Source organism: Aulonocara sp. 'chitande type north' Nkhata Bay, linkage group LG17 (assembly GCF_057382095.1).
Source record: "Aulonocara sp. 'chitande type north' Nkhata Bay isolate Kocher_YH1m ecotype deep benthic linkage group LG17, A_spYH_male_GT1.1, whole genome shotgun sequence".
Lineage (NCBI taxonomy): Eukaryota > Metazoa > Chordata > Actinopteri > Cichliformes > Cichlidae > Aulonocara > Aulonocara sp. 'chitande type north' Nkhata Bay.
The window spans coordinates 7,035,436-7,055,681 of record NC_141360.1 but is presented as its reverse complement, the minus strand read 5'-3'; the positions used below and the strand labels follow the sequence as shown (position 1 = coordinate 7,055,681).

Here is a 20,246-nt window from a genome sequence, read left to right as displayed (position 1 = left end):
TGTTTTTGTTCCTGCAAGCGCTTTTTATGCAATTTTTGCAATTTTTGCAAAGCTTTATGTGGAAGGAAACTGTGACCGAGGACAAGCTGATGGCATCAGATGTAAGTACAACTCCTCCGGTTTCATATGCAAAACAAATTATTGCGCTAGCTTACACGGTTCAGGTTCTACAGGGATTTAAAAATAGTTACGCAAAACGGAGCTTACTGCTCTGACCGGCTTTAAAGGGTTAACAATAACTTTAAAAAAAATAATATAAAATGGTGTGCAACACCACTGAAGTTTTTTTTTTTTTTTTTTTTTAAACTCTCTTTTCAACCAACGGCAGTCACTCTCCAAATAACTTCTGCTTAGCTTTCCGAGCTTCCCTCGGGTCCTCTTAATCAGCGGTCTCCACCCTTTTTTGCGCCACGGACCGGTTTATGCCCGACAATATTTTCACAGACGGCCTTTAAGGTGTCGCGGATAAATGAGGGAGGGGCTAATAATCGGCTCAGTCATTTTTAATGATCGTTGAAAGCCCAGATCGTAATCGTGATTAAAATTCGATTAATTGAGCAGCCCTATCCTAGATTTCTTCTCTGAAACAGTAATATTTAAGTGACTGCTGCTTGTACCACAGGTTAATACACGCTACTGATCCCTGATAGGAGAATCATCAATTTTGGCAACAAAGAAGCCTGGTGGATGTTTGTTTACAGTCTGATGATGGGACATCATGCTCTGCATCGTCAAAGTTTGCCTCCTCATTATTATTCATACCCAGTAATGTGAAGTATGCTTATATCTACTATAACTGAACCAACCTGGTGCTCTTCATTTATGGAGGCTGCTGAGTCTGAATGTTGGATGTTGTGTATCTCGTGTTCTCTGGGTTTTGTTGTCCTCAGTCTTTTCGCAGGATCAGAAAACAAAACCAGGAGGCGCGTAAATGTTTCTTCTCCATGATGTTTCTTCAAATGTTTCTTCTGGATGATGATAAGACTATGACACAGGATGCCACCTTTGGTCTTATGGTGAAGCAAAGCTCAGGAAGAAGTGGGATTAAATGGTACCCACATGTGTGCTGCTGAGAAGGATGTACAGGGGCACCTGCAGCCAAATCCAAGCCTCAGGTTAGTTGTAGTTGCAGAACGCTATAGGACTGAGACAGCTGAGGCATCAAATGTTTGATTAAACGGATGAAAAAGAGAAGTTTCTTCCCCATAATTATCACTTCTTAAAATCTGTAGCAACTTCAAGTCTGTCAGCATGCTGAGCATGCTCAGAATGTGACAATATATTTTTGTTCAATATTTAATTTCTTTTAGTTGCAATTGTTAAATGAAAAAAATATATATATTCTTATAATTTAGCAAACTAATTTATCAAAAAAATATACATATATCTGTATTAGTTTTAATAAATTAATTTGACACCTGTATTGAAAATACCATATTGTATTCATACAGAATCAGTTTGGTATCATTGGTTGTCTGTTCACTGATTGTTGAAGCTAAGAGCTACTTTGATCTGTTTAGATCTAAAGTATCCTAAGTTGAGCTCTGATGTTTCTTCACCCCTGTGTGTGATATGTGATTTCCTACATGCTGGCAGAGCGGCAGTTTGTGCTCACAGATGGTGACGGTGTGGAGAGACGGTGGTGTTTCCTCAGAAGAACCAGCAGAGTCACTCGCTGACTGATGCTCATCTGCACTGCACAGAGGAAATCAACTGACCGAGGTTTGTCCAGTGACGTGTTATGAATGTATATTTGTTTTATGCTTACAGATATGTTTTTCTTGACAGAGGCTCTGCAGAGGTTAGACAAAGCAGAGAAAATATGTGCTTTACATTTTACTGTGATTTATTGAGATATTTGTTGCCTGATGTTCAGCAGGAATGGAGAAATAGAATCAAAGGGAGATGTTTTTGATGTTTTTGTAATGATGTAAGTAAATCTTCAATATTATTTATTTGCTTGGTTATATTAGGAGTGTTTCTGAGTGAGGGGGAGAGGAGTCATCATCCAGGTAAAGTGACGTAGATCAGTGGATACACTTGTCTCCCCTTTAAAGGAGACGATCCAAGTCATCCTTAAATGTTAGTGCTTTCAAATACACAAACATTTTTAAAGGACAAAAATGAACATCCAACTTTGACTGTAACACAAAATAAATCTTTGCATGTGTGTTTTCAAACTCTCAGATGGGCAGCATATCAGTCTTGGACTGTCTAACCTGCCGGAGCAGCACTGAATGACCACCGCACATGAGCATGTTCCTGCAACATTCAGCATCTGATCCTTCATCTGTGTGCTTCTGCTTTTGGTAAGTAGAGTTACCCAACTCCAGTAACTCTAAACACATGCCATCCATTTATGACGGCCTGGTTACTTCCTGTCAGTTACTTTAGAAACCATGTGGTCACCTGACCTAACACTGTTTCTTCTTCTTCCCCTTAATGTTCAAGTGTCACATGTCAAACAGCTGGAGAGGAAACTACACCAGCGTACTGGGATGTTTCAGCAACACGTGCCAGATGCTGTTCCTTCATGGTGACATCACCAGAGACAGCCCCACCCACCTCAGGACCTCGCCATTGATCATGATGATTATAATGATGACAGCGAGCGGAACTAAGACTGTAAAAATCCACGACCAGAATTTTTCTTTCTAATTATTAATGAATACTGAGCAGTGGCGTGTCTAGAAAATTTTTGTTGGGGGGGCCAGGTAGGGGCACAGATTTGGAGAAGGGTGGCAGATGTAATTGGCAGATAAAGTTTAAAAAAATTCTACCAACCGTTAACCATAATTCAATAATCCTGTAAACCTAATAACCGAATGCGCTTTTAACTCTTATTAGAATGAGATTTTAACCACTACGGTGCAAAGTTTTTAGATACTGCGTTGATAAAGTACCAGAGATACAATCAGTGCTTTGTCAGTGTTTACTCAGCATTCAAGGACAGCAATATTTGCATAGTATTTTTACTGACATATAGTGCACATATGTTTTGGGCAAAAACATTTTTGAATAAATACGAACATTTGTAACAAACAATTGACAAATTAGCCAATGCCAATGTAAAACTTTATCTGCCTGTTAAAAAAAGAAGATAATCTTCTCACAAACTGGTGTTTGATTTTGAAACAGGAAAAAAGTGGGGAAACAACTGAAAAGACTAACATTTGAATAAAACCTGAAAGCAAGTAAATACTTTCTATGCTGCCTTATGGTAAACTTTGGTAATATTGATGTATAAAGAGCAACACTGGCTGATGATGAAATACAGTCAGCTGGCATGGTGACACTGCCAGTATTAACCTGCAGGGCTGGACTGGGACAGAAAATCGGGCATTTTGACTACAGACCGGCCCACCAGGTATTAAAGCCATAAAGACTTTGAATGAAAACAAATGCTGTTGTTGTGACAGTCCCATATGGAAAAGAAATAGTAAAAACTTACATGATTTACTCATGAAAGTGGCCACTTTCTCATTACTTTCATATATTGTTTTAGTATCCAAAACATACAAGATTCATTATATAATCTTTCAAGGGATCTTATATCTGTTTTTACTCTTGTATGCTTTTCATACAAGTTTCACACAAGACAGATACAAACTTTATAAGATTTATTTATATCTTTTCCATATGCACACTGTCTTGTTGGTATATGTATGATTTCTATACATTTTACGTCAGATAAAAACTTTGGTTGTAAGATTTAGATAATTATTTAATAAAAGCTAGACATTTTAAATGAGAATAAGAAAGAAAAGTATTTCTTTGTGCCCACCTTTCCCTGTTAATGCCCTACCTGGCCCCCTGGCAAAACTTTCCTAGATCCGCCCCTGCACAGTTACCAGCTGTCAGCTACCTAAAAAAGGATCCTGGTGTTATTTGTCTCTCAGAAACAGTTCATAACTTCAACTTATTCATGTCACCTAAAAGGTAAACCTGTTTCTCCATCACCTGTTCAGCTCTGATGATTCAGTAAGGACATCTCCTGGTTTCATCTTCATGTTTCCCTCTCACCACATATCCAAACCGACATCATGACCAGCAGCTTTACAGCTGTTGCTCCAGCCAACATCAGCTGATACTAGAAATTAATATTAAATAAATTCTAACAACAGCTGATCAAGCTTAAACGTGCTGCTGTTGTTTAGCGCGACATCCGCTGGTTTCTTCTTTCTGGCACAAAGTGGGCGATAAACAAGAGAGAAAAGCCGATCAGCTGATCATTGATCAGTTTCATGATTGAAGTAGCAACAGGAGAGGCAGGGGGAGAGAATGAGAGAAGAGGCAGCTGTGCAGCGTAAAGACAGAATAAATCCAGCTTTGTGTCTTTTTCCATTCTAGCTAAAGGAAGCTTTAAAGCTTTAAGGAGTCGTTGGCAAGTCTACTAACTAAGATAAGATAAGATAAGATAAGATAACCTTTATTAGTCCCACACGTGGGAAATTTGTTTTGTCACAGCAGGAAGTGGACAGTGCAAAAGTTATGAGGCAAAAATTAGAATACAATAAGAATAAATACAGTACACAACTGTACAGAATAGAATAAAATAAAATACTATATACAGTAGAATAAAATAAAATAAATATACAATAAGATAAAAATAGAATACAAATACAAATACTATATACAACTGAGTAAAAATACAACGATGACAGAAAGGATTATTGCACTTAGTATTATTGCATATGTATGGATGTGTGTGCTTGATCAGTTAAAGTCTTTATTATGGAGTCTGACAGCAGTGGGGAGGAAAGACCTGCGAAATCTCTCCGTCCCACACCGTGGGTGCCGCAGTCTCCCACTGAAGGAGCTGCTCAGTGCTGTCACAGTCTGCTGCATGGGGTGGGAGATGTTGTCCATCAGGGATGACAGCTTAGCCGCCGTTCTCCTGTCATTCACCACCTCCACTGGGTCCAGAGGGCATCCTAGAACAGAGCTGGCCCTTCGGATCACCCTGTTCAGTCTCTTCCTGTCCCCAGCAGAGATGCTGCCGCCCCAGCAGACCACGCCATAAAAGATAGCAGAAGCCACAACAGAGTCATAGAAGGTCTTCAGGAGTGGGCCCTCCACTCCAAACGACCTGAGTCTCCGCAGCAGGTACAGCCTGCTCTGCCCTTTCCTGTAGAGGGCGTCTGAGTTATGAGTCCAGTCCAGTCTATTGTTCAGATGAACACCAAGGTACCTGTAGCTGTCCACAGCCTCAATGTCCATACCTTGGATGTTCAGTGGTTGCAGTGGAGAATGCTTGTGCCTGCGGAAGTCTACCACCAGTTCCTTGGTTTTACTGGCGTTGATCTGGAGGTAGTTCAGCTGGCACCAGTCCACAAAGTCTTGGGTCAGACCTCTGTACTCCTTGTCGTCCCCATCAGTGATGAGGCCGACTATTGCAGAGTCATCAGAGAACTTCTGCAGGAAGCACTGGGTGGAATTGTGGGAGAAGTCTGCAGTGTAGATGGTGAAGAGGAACGGAGCCAGAACCATTCCCTGTGTGGCCCCCGTACTGCAGACGACCCTGTCCGACACACAGCCCTGAGTCCTCACATACTGTGGTCGGTCGGTGAGGTAGTCCAGGATCCAGGTAGTGAGGTGATGGTCCACTCCAGAGTTCACCAGCTTGTCCTTTAGAACCGAGGGAAGAATGGTGTTGAAGGCACTGGAGAAATCAAAGAACATGATTCTCACAGTGCTTCCAGCGGTCTCCAGGTGAGCGAGGGAACGATGTAGGAGGTGAATGACGGCATCACCCTCCAATGCCAGGCTGGTAGGCAAACTGAAGTGGGTCCAGTGATGAGCTTATTAGGCGCCGAAGCTGAGCCAGGACCAACCGCTCCAGGGTCTTCATCAGGTGGGATGTCAGAGCCACCGGCCTGTAGCTGTTGAGGTCCTTGGGGCGTGAAGTCTTTGGCACTGGTACAACACAGGAGGTTTTCCAGAGCTGTGGGACTCTTCCCAACCTCAGGCTCAGGTGCTCCATCACCCCACACAGTTGGTCCGCGCAGGACCTGACGACCCTCGAGCTGATGCCATCTGGACCCGCTGCCTTCTTGCCATTAATCCTCCTCAGTTCCCTCCTAACCTGGGTGGTTGAGAGAGACAGGCTGGAGCCTTGTGTTGAGTGTGTATTGGATGCTGTTGTTGGGGGTGGGGGGGGAGTGAGCAGGGTGAATAGAGGAGGTGTGAAGTGTCTGAGGTGGAACAGCAGCAGTGGGGGTGGGTGAGTCTGCAGCCGATGTTGCAGACTGCCTCATGGCTGAGTCAAATCTGTTGAAGAAATGATTCAGTTCAATCTTATGAATAAAAAAAAGTTCACTATCAGTAACATCATAGCACCCACCCAGCTGTATAAAAACTCTGTCAAGCTGGCTAGAACGCAGTATGAGTTATTGCAACTGACAGTAAAAAGTCAGCATAACGAAAATAAACTCCACCTAAACTTGGTTTATATCCGACCCAGATAGACTGCAGGTCATAACTTCTTACCTGAAGTTCAGTTCACCTGACACTCGGCGGCTGCCTCGAGGCTCTCCTCCTGCCTCCCCTTCCCTCATCCACCTGTTGCCTCTGTGGAAGCCCCGCCATAGCGCCATAGCCACCACCAAACAACTGAGTTATTTTTACACATCGACCTGCATCTGGCCAATCCACCACCTCTCATTGTTCATGCCATTACAAAAAAAATAAATAAAAATAAGTCACTGGGCATATGCTCAGGGTATACTTACTCAGAGTTTGCACTAAACCGGCTTCCTGAAATAGGGCCCTGGGCCGGCTTCCTGAAATAGGGCCCTGGGCCCTGTTTCAGGAAGCCGGTTTAGTGCAAACTCTGAGTAAGTATACCCTGAGTTAACGAAAACTCTGGGTTTTCGGTTTCACAAAGCGAGTTTAGATTAATTCTGAGTGAGTTACTATGACGACACACTCCGTGAAGCTAACCTGCCCCCTAGCAGGTTTACTTCAACTAACCCTGACCTTCTCCGCCTCTTTGTCAGAAACCTGACTGTAGGAAGTGTCAGACATGGCGTGTTCCTTCAGGTCAGTAGAAGTGTCAGTAGATGTTGAAGCCCAAATTCTCCACAGAGCTCTCCGCCGGGAGAGAGTGATTAGAGCGCGTTTGGACATTTTATCATTTCCTGATGATTTTCTGTGTGAACGTTACCGTTTTTCAGCACAATCTATAATTGATTTGAATAACATCCTCAGGCCTAATATTGCTCATGTGACACATCGCGGACATTCTCTCAGTTCTGTACATATTATTTGTATTGCACTTCGGTTTTTTGCAAACGGGAGCTTTCTGTATAATATTGGTGACGCTGAGCACGTTTCCAAGGCTACCGTCTGTCGGGCAGTCAGGAATGTTACAGTTGCACTGAAACGTCTCCTGTACTCGTTTGTGGTGTTCCCCGGTCATAGACCCACAAGATTTATCAAAGAGGGATGCCACCCTTCTCCAAATCTGTGCCCCTACCTGGCCCCCCCAACAAAAATTTTCTAGACACGCCACTGTATATATACCCGTCTAGCGGTTAATTGCATAAGTGCATGGAGGCAGGACCTCACAGCAGAAGCATACTCCATAATGTGTTGTACATTATCATATGTATATTATATGTAATGTGGTATTTTTCAATTATTGTATTTACCAACATCAAGAAGTCACAAGCAAAGAAAGACCACACAATGGTGCATGTTTAAACAAGAAGAGTTTACTGGTCAAAATTATTTATTAAACAAATAAACCACATTTTTTTAACCACCAAAAAATACACGTTCAAAGCAACACAACGGCGGCCCAATATCAGACAGAATTCCACTCTGTACAGTGGGCAATCTTAATGAAGCAGTTGGTTCTATTTTGTGGATTCAAGCGGCTCTTCATATTTTTGGCCACCAGATGTCACCAGAGAGGACTGTGTTGAAAAGCTTCGAGTAACGAACCGTTTTTCAATACAAGCTTCAGTGCTTCAGAAAGCTTCATTTGGCCATCACTAACACAAAGCAAACTGAGAATCAAACAGAAAAGACTCAACACAGAAAAAGCCCTCACAGATTGAAAACCTCCACCAATCCAGCTCACTGTCTGTGCAGTATTGTCAGGCTCCTGGGTCTGAGCGACCCAGGGACCCTGAGCAGTTATGAACTAGTATTACAATATATGTGTTTTGGAATTGCTGTCCCTCGTTCTCCCTGCTTGTAGATATATGTGTGTGGATGCAGGTGTTTCTGTAAGCACTGTTTACAGGCATGTTCAGGCCTGGTGGGTGTGGCCCTGGGAGGTGGTTTGCCACACCTAAAGACCGTGACACACCTGTAGCTGATCAAGCCTCGTCGGAGGAGCTACTTGAGAGTGTGGTGGAGCTTTCTCTGACGTGGGATTATTGTGTGGCTTCATGTTAGTCTCTCGACCAGTTCCTAGTTTAAAGTCTGCTGCATTATGGTGTGTTTGACGGCTGCCTCTCTCTTATGTTCCCAGGAGTAGCGGGGAGACGAGAGGACAGCGAGCACGGGGTGCTCATCACGGAGAAGCGGAGACAGAAACACTAGCACTGGGAAGAGGACACGTCACGGGAGTCGGGAGAGCACGGGGATTTATTGTCATGTTTTTGCATCACTGTAAATAAACGCACTGCTAAGCACACAGAACTCTGGCTGATTGGGACCCACACCCAGTTTCACACCTTGGCTCAGGCGATTAGAGGATCATCAGGGGGTCCTTTTGTCCCTTTGTGGGGGGATACTCCCACTAGGTTTATATCTGGGACTCTCCATCATTTGACCTTAGAACTGAAGAAGCTTCTCGGATGAGAGGTGAAACGTCTTCAAGTAACTTAAAGAAGTCCAGACGCTTTTCTTTGCAAGCTCCTTTGACTAAACACACAGAGCTCCGCGCCTGGGTCCTCCTTCCCTACCACTTAAACCCCCGCGGAGCCATCATTTTGCGTTTCTACCTTTAAAAGCCGGAGAGCAGTCAAATGCTGGAAGTGGAAGCTAAATTGGCTAGTCATTCATATGTATATTAGGTTGTTACCTAGGAATTTTGGAGGGAGGGGAGTGGGGGTGTGTGAGCTAAAAGCTGTGAACTTCCCTTTTGTGTTTCATCTTGATGCATTCTCAATCATCCAGGGAAATAAATCTCCAAAAGTCACCAACTTGGAGTGTTTCAGTTTGCCATCTTAGGGAGAAATCAACACACATGGGTGTATGTCCTTTGTTGCTGAGATTTATTGATAAAAACAGTACAAAAAACCAACCATTTGTACACATATTTACAAATAATAATAAAAAGCGAGTGAGTACATTACAACATTTTCAGCAATCACTCACAATCCTGGCATCCATCACATCCACGCCACACTTTGTTTTGTTGTAAAGGGTGACAGTGTTTGGCTTCTTTTTGGTAGTGTTATCAGTCTGAACCACGCTGTGCATGCTGCTTGACCTTCCCATTGCTCACAATTTGAATTTGTTCACACTGCAGATGAGGAGACTGCTTCTCCACCGAAAAAGAGAGCTTGTTTGGGGACTGAGACAGCGAAAGATGGCACAGTGCGGCGTGAAGAACAGGTGGGGACCTGTCTCCCTTTCACCCCAATAGAAGGTTTTCCGTCTAAGAAGTTTTTGCGCAAGTGAAAGCGATGTGAAAAAATTGTCCGTGGTAACATTTCTGCCCTTGTCTAGGAATGATTCCATCAGCCTCATTACTACATTTTCAGAAAGTCTCTCCCCAGTGGGACGATTGGGGTCCTTGCCAAGATATGGGAAGACATTGCAAATGTACTTGGATTTTAGGTCACAAGCCACCCAAAACTTGATCCCAAACTTGTCAGGTTTACTTGCAATATACTGCAGGAAACGAGTCTTTGATGGGAAAAGCTGTTCATCAACGGTGATATGTAGATCAGGGTTGTAGCACGTGATGCAGTTGGTGACAAATGATCCCCACACACTGGAAATTGCAGCGAACTTGTCAGTCTTTGCTCGATCACAGCGGGTGGATTTGTCATCAAAGCGTAGGTGTTGCATGATGTCTTGGAAGCGGTTTCGTGCCATAGTTCCAATTATCTGTGGGTTTCCCAGGTTTGCTGACCAGCAGTCATTTACAGATGGAACCCTGTAAACCACCCGCAAGATGACAATTGCAATAAATGCCATTAGTTCAGGGAGGTCCATGAACCAATGAACATGCTCCGTTTGCTGTGCATGTTGAATAGTCCATTCTTGAATGCTATGAAGCATGTCAAGAGTGATGAAACACAGGAAGCTCTGAAGGCGACTCGAGATACTTCTCCTGGCCTTAGCCGTTGGCTCTCCATCTGCAGCGTACGCTTCTATTGGGGTGAAAGGGAGACAGGTCCCCACCTATTCTTCACGCCGCACTGTGCCATCTTTCGCTGTCTCAGTCCCCAAACAAGCTCTCTTTTTCGGTGGAGAAGTAGTCTCCTCATCTGCAGTGTGAACAAATTCAAATTGTGAGCAATGGGAAGGTCAAGCAGCATGCACAGCGTGGTTCAGACTGATAACACTACCAAAAGGAAGCCAAACACTGTCACCCTTTACAACAAAACAAAGTGTGGCGTGGATGTGATGGATGCCAGGATTGTGAGTGATTGCTGAAAATGTTGTAATGTACTCACTCGCTTTTTATTATTATTTGTAAATATGTGTACAAATGGTTGGTTTTTTGTACTGTTTTTATCAATAAATCTCAGCAACAAAGGAAATACACCCATGTGTGTTGATTTCTCCCTAAGATGGCAAACTGAAACACTCCAAGTTGGTGACTTTTGGAGATTTATTTCCCTGGATGATTGAGAATGCATCAAGATGAAACACAGAAGGGAAGTTCACAGCTTTTAGCAGCTCCCCCACCCCCTCAATCACACACCCCCACTCCCCTCCCTCCAGAATTCCTAGGTAACAACCTAATATACATATCTTCCACTTCCAGCATTTGACTGCTCTCCGGCTTTTAAAGGTAGAACGGTAGAAGCCTGGGACTCCAGGTGCTACACCCCCACAGTTTGCCCTGCCAAACCGTGACAAGTATTTACTTTTAATATTGTATATTATATAATATTGTATTTTGTATCATCACAACACAGCTGTATGTGATATAAAGAGGGAGATGACACACAGGCTGCATTTAAATAAAATAAAATAAAGAAACCCAAATAGTATAAACAGTTGTCAGCATATCAGTATTCAGCCATGGCTGAATGCTATATATTGCGCCTGGCCTGCTCAGGTGTGCTGCAGCTACTCCCAGAAAGAGACACAGGCAATTATGAAGATAATCTATAATCATCTGGTCTAGATGACTTACCTATTTGCTCTTCCCATGGTTTGGTTTTTCAGCCCATTTAACTTTTTATGGGCTGAAAAAATATTTTCAATCAACTGAGAAAACAGCTCCAACACTTTGGTTGCTATTTAACTAAAATATGTATCTGTTCGTGATTTAAAAATAATAATTGAACAGTGCATAAAAACTTTAAAATAGGATTTTTAAGATATGCATATTTTAGTGGTACACCCATTCTTATTTTTTCCCCCTTTTTCCCGAAACACAATGTGCTCATATTCCCGTCTGTTTTTCGAATGTAGGGGCTCAGCACCAACAGCGTTGGACTGTGAAATAAAAGCAGTGGCCAGCAGATGGCGGTATAACCCCACAGTACACTCACACAGGACGAAGAAGAGCAAGCTGAGACGTTCATTTCCCAGTGTTTCATCGCTCAGCCACAAACAGTTTTTCTTATTGATCTCTTAAAGATAATTTGCATCTCATTTTTCAAAAATATGATTGGCTTTTTTAATTAATTAATTAATTTGGTGTTCGATGTCTGAATTAGTTAGCTTTCTTATGACCTTCATGATTGAAAATTACGTCATATTTCCCTTGCAGTTTTAGTGTTAGCATAGTATTATTACTACCTGCTGCCCACACCTTATGTTTGTGAGGTGCAGCCAATCAGAGGAAAATGTTGGATGGTTTTAGACAGTGGACAACATCAGGGGCTTCACAAATGATTTGAAGAAGCTAAATAATGAATATGTTTTAACTGTGTGTTACATCCTGTGAGGCTGTGGGAGTGTGTGGGCGTGGTGTTGTCTTCTCCCTCTCCTCCTCCTTCTTTCTTGCCCCTCCCCTTGTCTCTCGCTGCCCCTGCCTTCTCCTTTAGGACACACCTGCTGCTCATCTGCCCTCGTTTACCACCAATTACCCTCAGAGGTGATATAAGCTGGAGAAGAGCAGTGTGGAGGTGTGGGAGAGGCTTCTGGTGGAGTTCTTTTGTGCTGGTCAGTGTGTGATATTGGTTTAGGTATGGAAAAGGTCTGGAAAAGGTCTGCTGTGTGTGACCAGCCCCACCGTGTGTGACCAGCCCCACCGTGTGTGGCTCTTTGTGAGTAGTTCTTAGCTGAGTGGTGTTTTCCCTTAAGTGACGGCGACCTCCATTAGTTTGTTTGGCCTGCTTGGGTATTGTTACTAGCAGTGTTGCTGTCTTTTTCTGTTGAAGCCTTGTTGTTTTCTTTTGTCGAAGTGGTCACTATCTCTTTGGGTTGACCTGTCTGATTTATCATTAAAGCAGCGGTGCTGTCTCCTTTTGTTGTTACTATTTATATGATTGTTGAGTTAATTGATTATAATAAAGATATATTTTGTGTTAACTACCTCTGCCTGGTGTTCTTTTTGTTTCACCCGGATCCAACTGTTACTGTCCCCCACCCTCTTCGCCTAGCTTTCATGTGGGGACGTAACAAAGTGAATGATGCAAAGCTACTTTAATAGAGTCTAGAAATAAATAAAGGAATAGCCATGACTGTTAAAACTAATATTCACATCGGAACTTCAGCTGCAGCATTATTACAGCACAGCAACAGTGCAGTAGATGTGCTGTTTATAACAGGCAACACAAATTTCTGATATTAATCCTGTGCATCCGTCAGAGTAAGATCAGCTGATGATTTTGATGGGACAAAATGTCAAATGCTTCAGGATATTCCACAGCAATCAGTCTCCTCTGAAGAGCAGAGTTCTTTTCTTCCACTTGTGGAAGCAAACATAATGAACAATTAGGAGTGCCAATCATCGGATAACCTTGATGATAAGCCATGTTAACCACTTGATTTCCTCAGGGGCAACGCCTGTGTGAAAACACCTGCTATCAATCAGCATTGTATTCTTCTTTTCTTAAAAAAAAATAAAAATTCCTTTGTTCGCGCTGTTGCCTGCGATTACTGTAGACTCGGTTTTCCCTCGTCTTTGATTCCATTAATGCTGTAAATGTTCTCCCTTATTGATTCGTTAGATTATCAAGTCACTCTAGGCAAAACATTTTTATGAAAAATACAGCTATTATAATCACTCTATATTACAAGTGAGGGCACAGTACAGAAAATGATCTAATTTGTACTAATGGAGGAAGCAGTGTGCTCTTTTAAAGTGTCGGTTTCATGGATATTAAAAGAAATGAAAATCAAACAAGTGATAAACTCATTTAAAGTGCATTTCCCTTCGATGGCTTAATGTTGACATTAAAACAAGGCAGCTACAAAGCATAATAAATTAAAGACTGACTTTCAAACCCTAAAAGCTCTTTATTTCATCTTCTTTACCGTTCACATTCACCCAAATACAGCTGCAGCAAACAAACAATGAGACAGCAAGTGAATAAAGCTGAGCTGGACCGACTATTATATGCTAGTGTAAAAATTACATCAAATCTATTGCTATTAGTTTTCTTATCATACCAACAATTGACACATGAAAAAAAAATCACATCAATAAAAATACTTAGTTGGGTTGATTTGATTACATCAGGCTGGAGATTGGTTTTTACAGGAGACAAATGGCTGTTTTACAAACAGAGAGGCGGGGAGTGATGAAGCTTTTAGCTGTAGTGGATGATGTACTGTTGTGTTTGAGTTGTTCCGCTTGCAATCATTTTACACAAACATCTTTTGCCCGTGTGCACAAATATACGCACAATAGTCCACGATTTTAAAGAACATTATATTAATTTAGTTTCATTTCCTGCTGACTTATTCTAACCCTAACCCTAGCATAACCATAACATCACCCTTAATCCCGTCCCCATACATCAATCCGTCCATCCATCCTCTTCCGGTTGTCTGGGACCTGGTCTTAGACTAGCAGCCTAAGCAGAGAAGTCCAGACCTTCCTTTCCCCAGGCTAACGGAGCGACGTAATCTCTCCAGCATGTCCTAGGTCTGCCCTGGAGCCTCCTCCTGGTGGGACATGCCCAGAACATCTCACCCAGGAGGTGCCTAGGAGGCATCCTACTCAGAAGCCCAAACTACCTCAAGTGGCTTCTTTTGATGTGGAGGAGCAGTGGCTCTAATCTAAGCCGCCATTGAATGACTGAACTCATCACCCTATCTCTAGGGGACATACTGCATTGTGCCATATGTCCATATTTTAACACCTGCTAAAGATTAGATCAGTGGTTCTCAAACTTTTCACGACGAGTACCACCTCATAAAATATATGGCTCTTAATGTACCACCCTTATGACCGACATTAAAGTACAGTAGTATAGGCCTGTTTAACAACATATAGTTTATATGAGGCAATTTTATTTCTTATATAAATGTTATCTATTTTAACTGTCATAAACAGGATGTGACAAGTTATAATAATAACAATTGTACTGCACTAAAACATTCACAGCAGGTGGGAAATCTGGTCTTTAAGTGGTGACGTATGAACAAACTACTCTGTGTTTATTAAGGCTGTTGTGTTTTTTTAATGCTTTGTATCTTGTTCTAGTTAATCTAAACAAGAAAATAAAAAAGGCATTGATCACTGTCACCCTCTCTCGGTTTTTATTACCACTTTTCATTTTAAAACTCAGTTTTTCAAACATTACGATGTAACTACAGCCCAGCCCATGCAGCAGTAAGTTAATGACTAACCTCATATTGTGGATGGATCTCAGTTGTTCTCCTGACTGAAGTTTGGTCCGTTTACAGCATCCTGCGATTGCATTTATCCCTAAGCCTTGGGAACCCTCACGTTAACGTTTACTGAGTGGAAAAGTTAGTGTTCATCCTCCAGCTTCACTGTGTTTATGTTATGCTAACATAGCTGTGTAGCTAGCCACCACATTGCACATCATTATATACCAGCTAGCCCAACTCCAGTAACCCTACAAACGTCACTGCTGTTTAGTTTTCCGTCTTAATTTATGTTGGAAGTGATAGCAGAGCTGTACATTTTAATTTTTCATTAAAAAAAAAGTTCCCTCAGTCCGAACATGGTATATTATTTAATCTGGAGACTTCCCGCGTACCACTAGAAGGAGCCCAAGTACCACCAGTGGTACGCGTACCACAGTTTGTGAACCACTGGAGTAGTAATAAAGGATAATAAAGGATAATGAATAAAAACAATCATCAGCAACTATTTAGAGGTCTGTGGATTGCAAAGATAAGGCTTAAGAGAAAAACCTTTGTTATCAGGATCTGAACCTCCTCGCCTTTCCCAGCAGGCAAAAAATAATAATTAGATTAATTTTTCACAATTATGCAAAATATAATATCTGTAGGACAAAAGGGTAAAATATTAGCTTTGTTCTTTTTATGTACCCCCATCTTACACATGCGCTTGTTCCTGCTGCTGACTGCGGGTGTGCACCACAGATCACATTTAGGAGGAGGATAAGCCCCTCACAGAGAGTGAAGAGTGAGCCCATTACAGACATCGCTGTGTAGAGTAAGGATGCCCTCAAACTCAACTCACACAGAGGCCCCTTACCAGCCAATTAAACTGATGTACAATGTTCATATTTGTGTGTGTGTGCACCCTCACACATGCAAATGCTCTCTAAGAGGCTGTTTTTTTCCTTTCTTTTTTAAATTTCAAATGTGAATCTGTCGCATGGACAGGACAAGAGGAAGAGAGGAACAACAAGGGAGGCACATAGTGAATGCACACACATAAAGCGAACATGCAAGTGCTCCTAATCTGAATTGCAGATGTTTTTTGTGGCCTCTCTGTCTGCCAGCACCATAATGATGAGCCGTCCTCGTTAGAGACTTTTAGCTGTAATTATCTGGTAATGGCACTTAGCCCATCAACTCCTCCTCTCGCGTGTCCCACTGCAGGCATGGTAGCTCTCTCTTCTCTCTCTCTCTCTCTCACACACACACACACACACACACACACACACACACACACACACACACACACACACACACACACACACTCACATTCACACTCAGACAGAAACACACATACTTGCATGTAGTTAGACACAGAGACACATGTACACATCCAGCTGGGAGGACATCCATGAACACAGAGATGGAAAAGACAAATACTGAGAGCTGCACAAGCGGTTAATCAGAAATCCACAAATACAATCACAAAAAACACACACACAAATGCACACACGTGCTATGCCATATCCCCGCTCCCCTGTCTGCCCGCATGGCTAATCTGTGCAACTTATTGTCCGGGAGATAATAGAAACTGTCATCCATGAGGCAGAGGGAGGAGGGAGACAGTGGCAGAGGGGCGGCTGTGTGTTCACTGCATTTTTAAACAGAGACAGACTTCATCGCAACAACTTTATGAGGCCAGATGTGGCATATTAAAAGCAAGCTTCCCAAAGCAGAAACACCTTACCACTGCAACAAATGATGCCACGGCGGGAAAGTAGGAAGCAGCAAAAACGCTGATGGAGGTAAAATGAAATGGACCAAGAGAGACCAGGGTGAAAGACGGTGCAAGAGGGAAAGCATGGGGAAGGATATGAGGGGATAAACTGAAGCAAATTGAAAGGGCTGAAAAGCATGATTCTTTACAATTAAGTTTTAATGCGATGGCTGTGAAACACTTCAATTGTTAATCCTGTGAAATTATTCTCACGCAGGAGCACCATAAACATGCTTCTCAGTGGCAGAAACAATGGAAGACAGGATGATAATTAGAGGAGAAGAAATAAGGGAGCTGAGCAAGAGCAGGCAGTAACGTAGAATAATCAAAAGAGAGTTACTAGTGAAATGTAAGCACACAGATCCAGCAGTGTGTCACTATATTTCCAAGTGTGTGATCTGAAAATAAAAGAGCAGATTAGTTGGTCTTTGGTTGGAAAGAGGCAATCAGATTAGCAGCCTGGGTCTTGTTGTGTTCCTGCCATCTGTGCCAGATGCTGCTGTTGAGTCAAAACCTTAGCCAAAGTATGCACAGGGTACCTTTTGGGGTCAGACATTAGCAGAGTGCCAGTAGGGGCAGCAAAGCATACAGCCTGCCTAAAGAAATAATGGCTAACTTAAGCTCATAAACATGCTTTTTCTTGCTGTCATACTTATACAGGTTGTTTTGTCTGTCCAAAGAAAGCAGGTCCAGGGTTTTAAAGATGTTTCTGGGATTTTAATTCGTGAAGCCTTTGAAGACTTGTTGTTGTTGTGAACCCTCTTTATTTGCACTTCTTCACTGAGTCTTCTCTTCATTGAAGATATAGATAATGCTATGACTAACTGCTGGAGAGAAAAAGGATTTCTTTGCATCTTCCATGGATGTCTAGGTCTTTATGCCAAGGTGTGCGTTTCATTTTGTCGCGTATGTGCTCATTCAGACACTCCAAATGTTTCCACTGTCTCTCTGATGTTTTGTTTTTGCAGTATATCTTTGTCATTTACATTAACAGGTCCTTTGACTGCCTCATATGGTTTAACAGCTGCAGTTTCAAATCTGGAATTGACTCCACAATCAGATTCAGTGTATTTGTCTGCAATAATTCATAAACAGTCACTAAGTGGGGCACTCCCGTTCATAAAAGCATCTTTTGACTGAACTGTCCTCAGTGTGGAAACATGGCTGTAATTCCTCACCAGTTAGCAATGAAATTAAGGTGGAACATTTAAAAAATATCGTCATTGTTTCATTTAAAATGTACTGTGCAGGCACACAGAGTACTAGCACAACTACATAATGATTTGATGTTAAAGAATTCAGTTTGAAAAGATACTTCAGGAAATCTGTACCTAAAATTTTGCCAAAATTTCAGACAAAACAGTTTTCCAGAGAGAGCGAGGGAGGTTAGACATTGAGGTCAGCTGTGCTACTTCATTTTCATAAGTACAGGTGTCACTCCAGGCACCCCAAATATTTTATTCATTTTAAGTGACAGGTGGAGAGAGGAGATTTTTGCACTCAGACACCTGGATGCCCTACTAACTCCGAATGGTAGCTAATAGAGTCCGACATGAGCTCCATTTAGCAGAGGAGAGGGAAATAGTTGAAGAGAGAGAGAGGGAAAATGAGAGCGGTAGCTTGCAGGTGTGGAGTGAGGCTGGATTGCCACCACAGCGCTGTGAAAGTCGACTGCTCGAGGGATTCTAGCAGGTCAAACAGAGAAAATTAGTATGTTCTTTAGTAGTGTGGATAGTGTTGAAAAATCTGGATTTTCTACCTCTTTCCACCATGAAAGTAGACGGACTGCTTTTAGGTGGATGAATATAAAAGGTTTAAATTTCCCACATGCATTAATGTGTCAATTTGTGACAGACTGGCTAATTGTTTGAGGCTTCTTCCCACTTTCTGGCCCTTACTGGAATCAGCGCCAATCCCCAGGGGACCACAGAAAGCTTTAGCTGTGTAATGATTGTTTTATCTTAGCAATGCGCCTCTGGAATTTTATATAATAAAATAAAGGCCTTAGAGACACCAGGTGCATTAGTAACAAAAAGATCAATGGAAAAATCCTGTTTGTGTTCCTGGATCAGTTTTGCGTGGCCTCTTCTCTCTTTATTTAAGAGTGTGAGAATTTTGAGATAAACTAATGAGAAGCTAAGACAGCGCCCACTCCAGCAAGGGGAGTAATCACAAAACCCAAAGAAGGGAAAGCAGGAAAGTCATAATGTTACTGTTTCCTGCCAAATTGATATCTAGCCATGGAAAGTCTCAGCATGTTGTGGTTTTCAAGGTGGCGGTCAACAATCCTGACTAATGTTATGCCAAGGACACTTGTTTTTAAATCAAAGTCTTCTCGAGGCCAAGAGCTGATTTAAAACACACATTTCAAACACAGGTTGAATCCTCAATGAAGAGCAACAGCAACGCCGGAACAACTCTTAGGCCAAATAGTGCCAACTCTTTTTGCTGGCTCATCCATCAAACTCCGAGTGAAATGTCACTCCACAAATGTCTCCATAGACTAGAAAAGTCCCCTATCTCCTTTCCTTCCCCCCATTACACAGTCAAGTCCATTTTACCCGATCATTCCTGCTAACCTTTAGAAAAACTTGTCTTTTTCTTTTCTCTGTGAGCCCGACAACATGGACAAAGAGCAAGTATCTCCAGTGTCCATGTATCATATATATTTTAGCACATAGAAAAGAAAGGAGAAAAAAGATGTTTGGAGGTTTTAACACCCTTTAGGACACACAAAACCCCTTCTTTCAAGCTTATTTCATTTCGTTTTATTTTAGGTGGCCATAGGCAATACTATTTATCTCTAAACATTCCTTTTTGCTAAAGCATATAGTGCTGGATCAGGAGACTGAATCCTCTCTTAGTTATGCTGCAATAGGTGTAGACTGCCGGGGGGATTCCCATGATGCACTGAGTGTTTCTTCTTCAGTCACCTTTCTCACTCACTATGTGTTAACAGACCACTCTGCATTGAATCATACTTGTTATGAATCTCTGTCTCTCTTCCACAGCATGTCTTTATCCTGTCTTCCTTCTCTCACCCCATCAGGTCACAGCAGATGGCCCCGCCCCTCCCTGAGCCTGGTTCTGCCGGAGGTTTCTTCCTATTAAAAGGGAATTTTTCCTTCCCACTGTCGCCTCGTGCTTGCTCATAGGGGGTCATATGATTGTTGGGGTTTTCTCTGTATGTATTATTGTAGGGTCTACCTTACAATATAAAGCGCCTTGAGGCGACTGTTGTTGTGATTTGGTGCTGTATAAATGATATTGAATTAATCACTAACTCATACCTATGCTGGAAGTGAAGTGGTCTTTGATATCAAAGGCATGGCAGGTCCACATCCTGATGGGAGTGCTGGTTAGACAACAAAAGAAGTGAAGTGAAAGAGCATGGAATTCATTTCTCAAATGAGTTGTCAAAGTAATTATATCAAATGCAAAGCATCTGCACTGAGTGAACTCAATGCCCTAAAAGAAAACGCCAAAAACACAAAACGTCTCATTGCTTTTGGCTCAGTTTGAGACAACATGTTTTGACCATAAAGGTCTGCACATA

General features: G+C 42.2%; 1 long non-coding RNA gene across 1 annotated transcript; it reads left to right on the top strand.

Moving 5' to 3' along the window:
• The first annotated feature begins 1,734 nt into the window (after positions 1-1,734).
• Positions 1,735-2,670, top strand: LOC147309580 (uncharacterized). The gene is made up of 3 exons (XR_015125714.1): positions 1,735-2,082; positions 2,188-2,309; positions 2,452-2,670. It is a non-coding gene; the product is annotated as an uncharacterized LOC147309580 (long non-coding RNA).
• Positions 2,671-20,246: the final 17,576 nt, after the last annotated feature.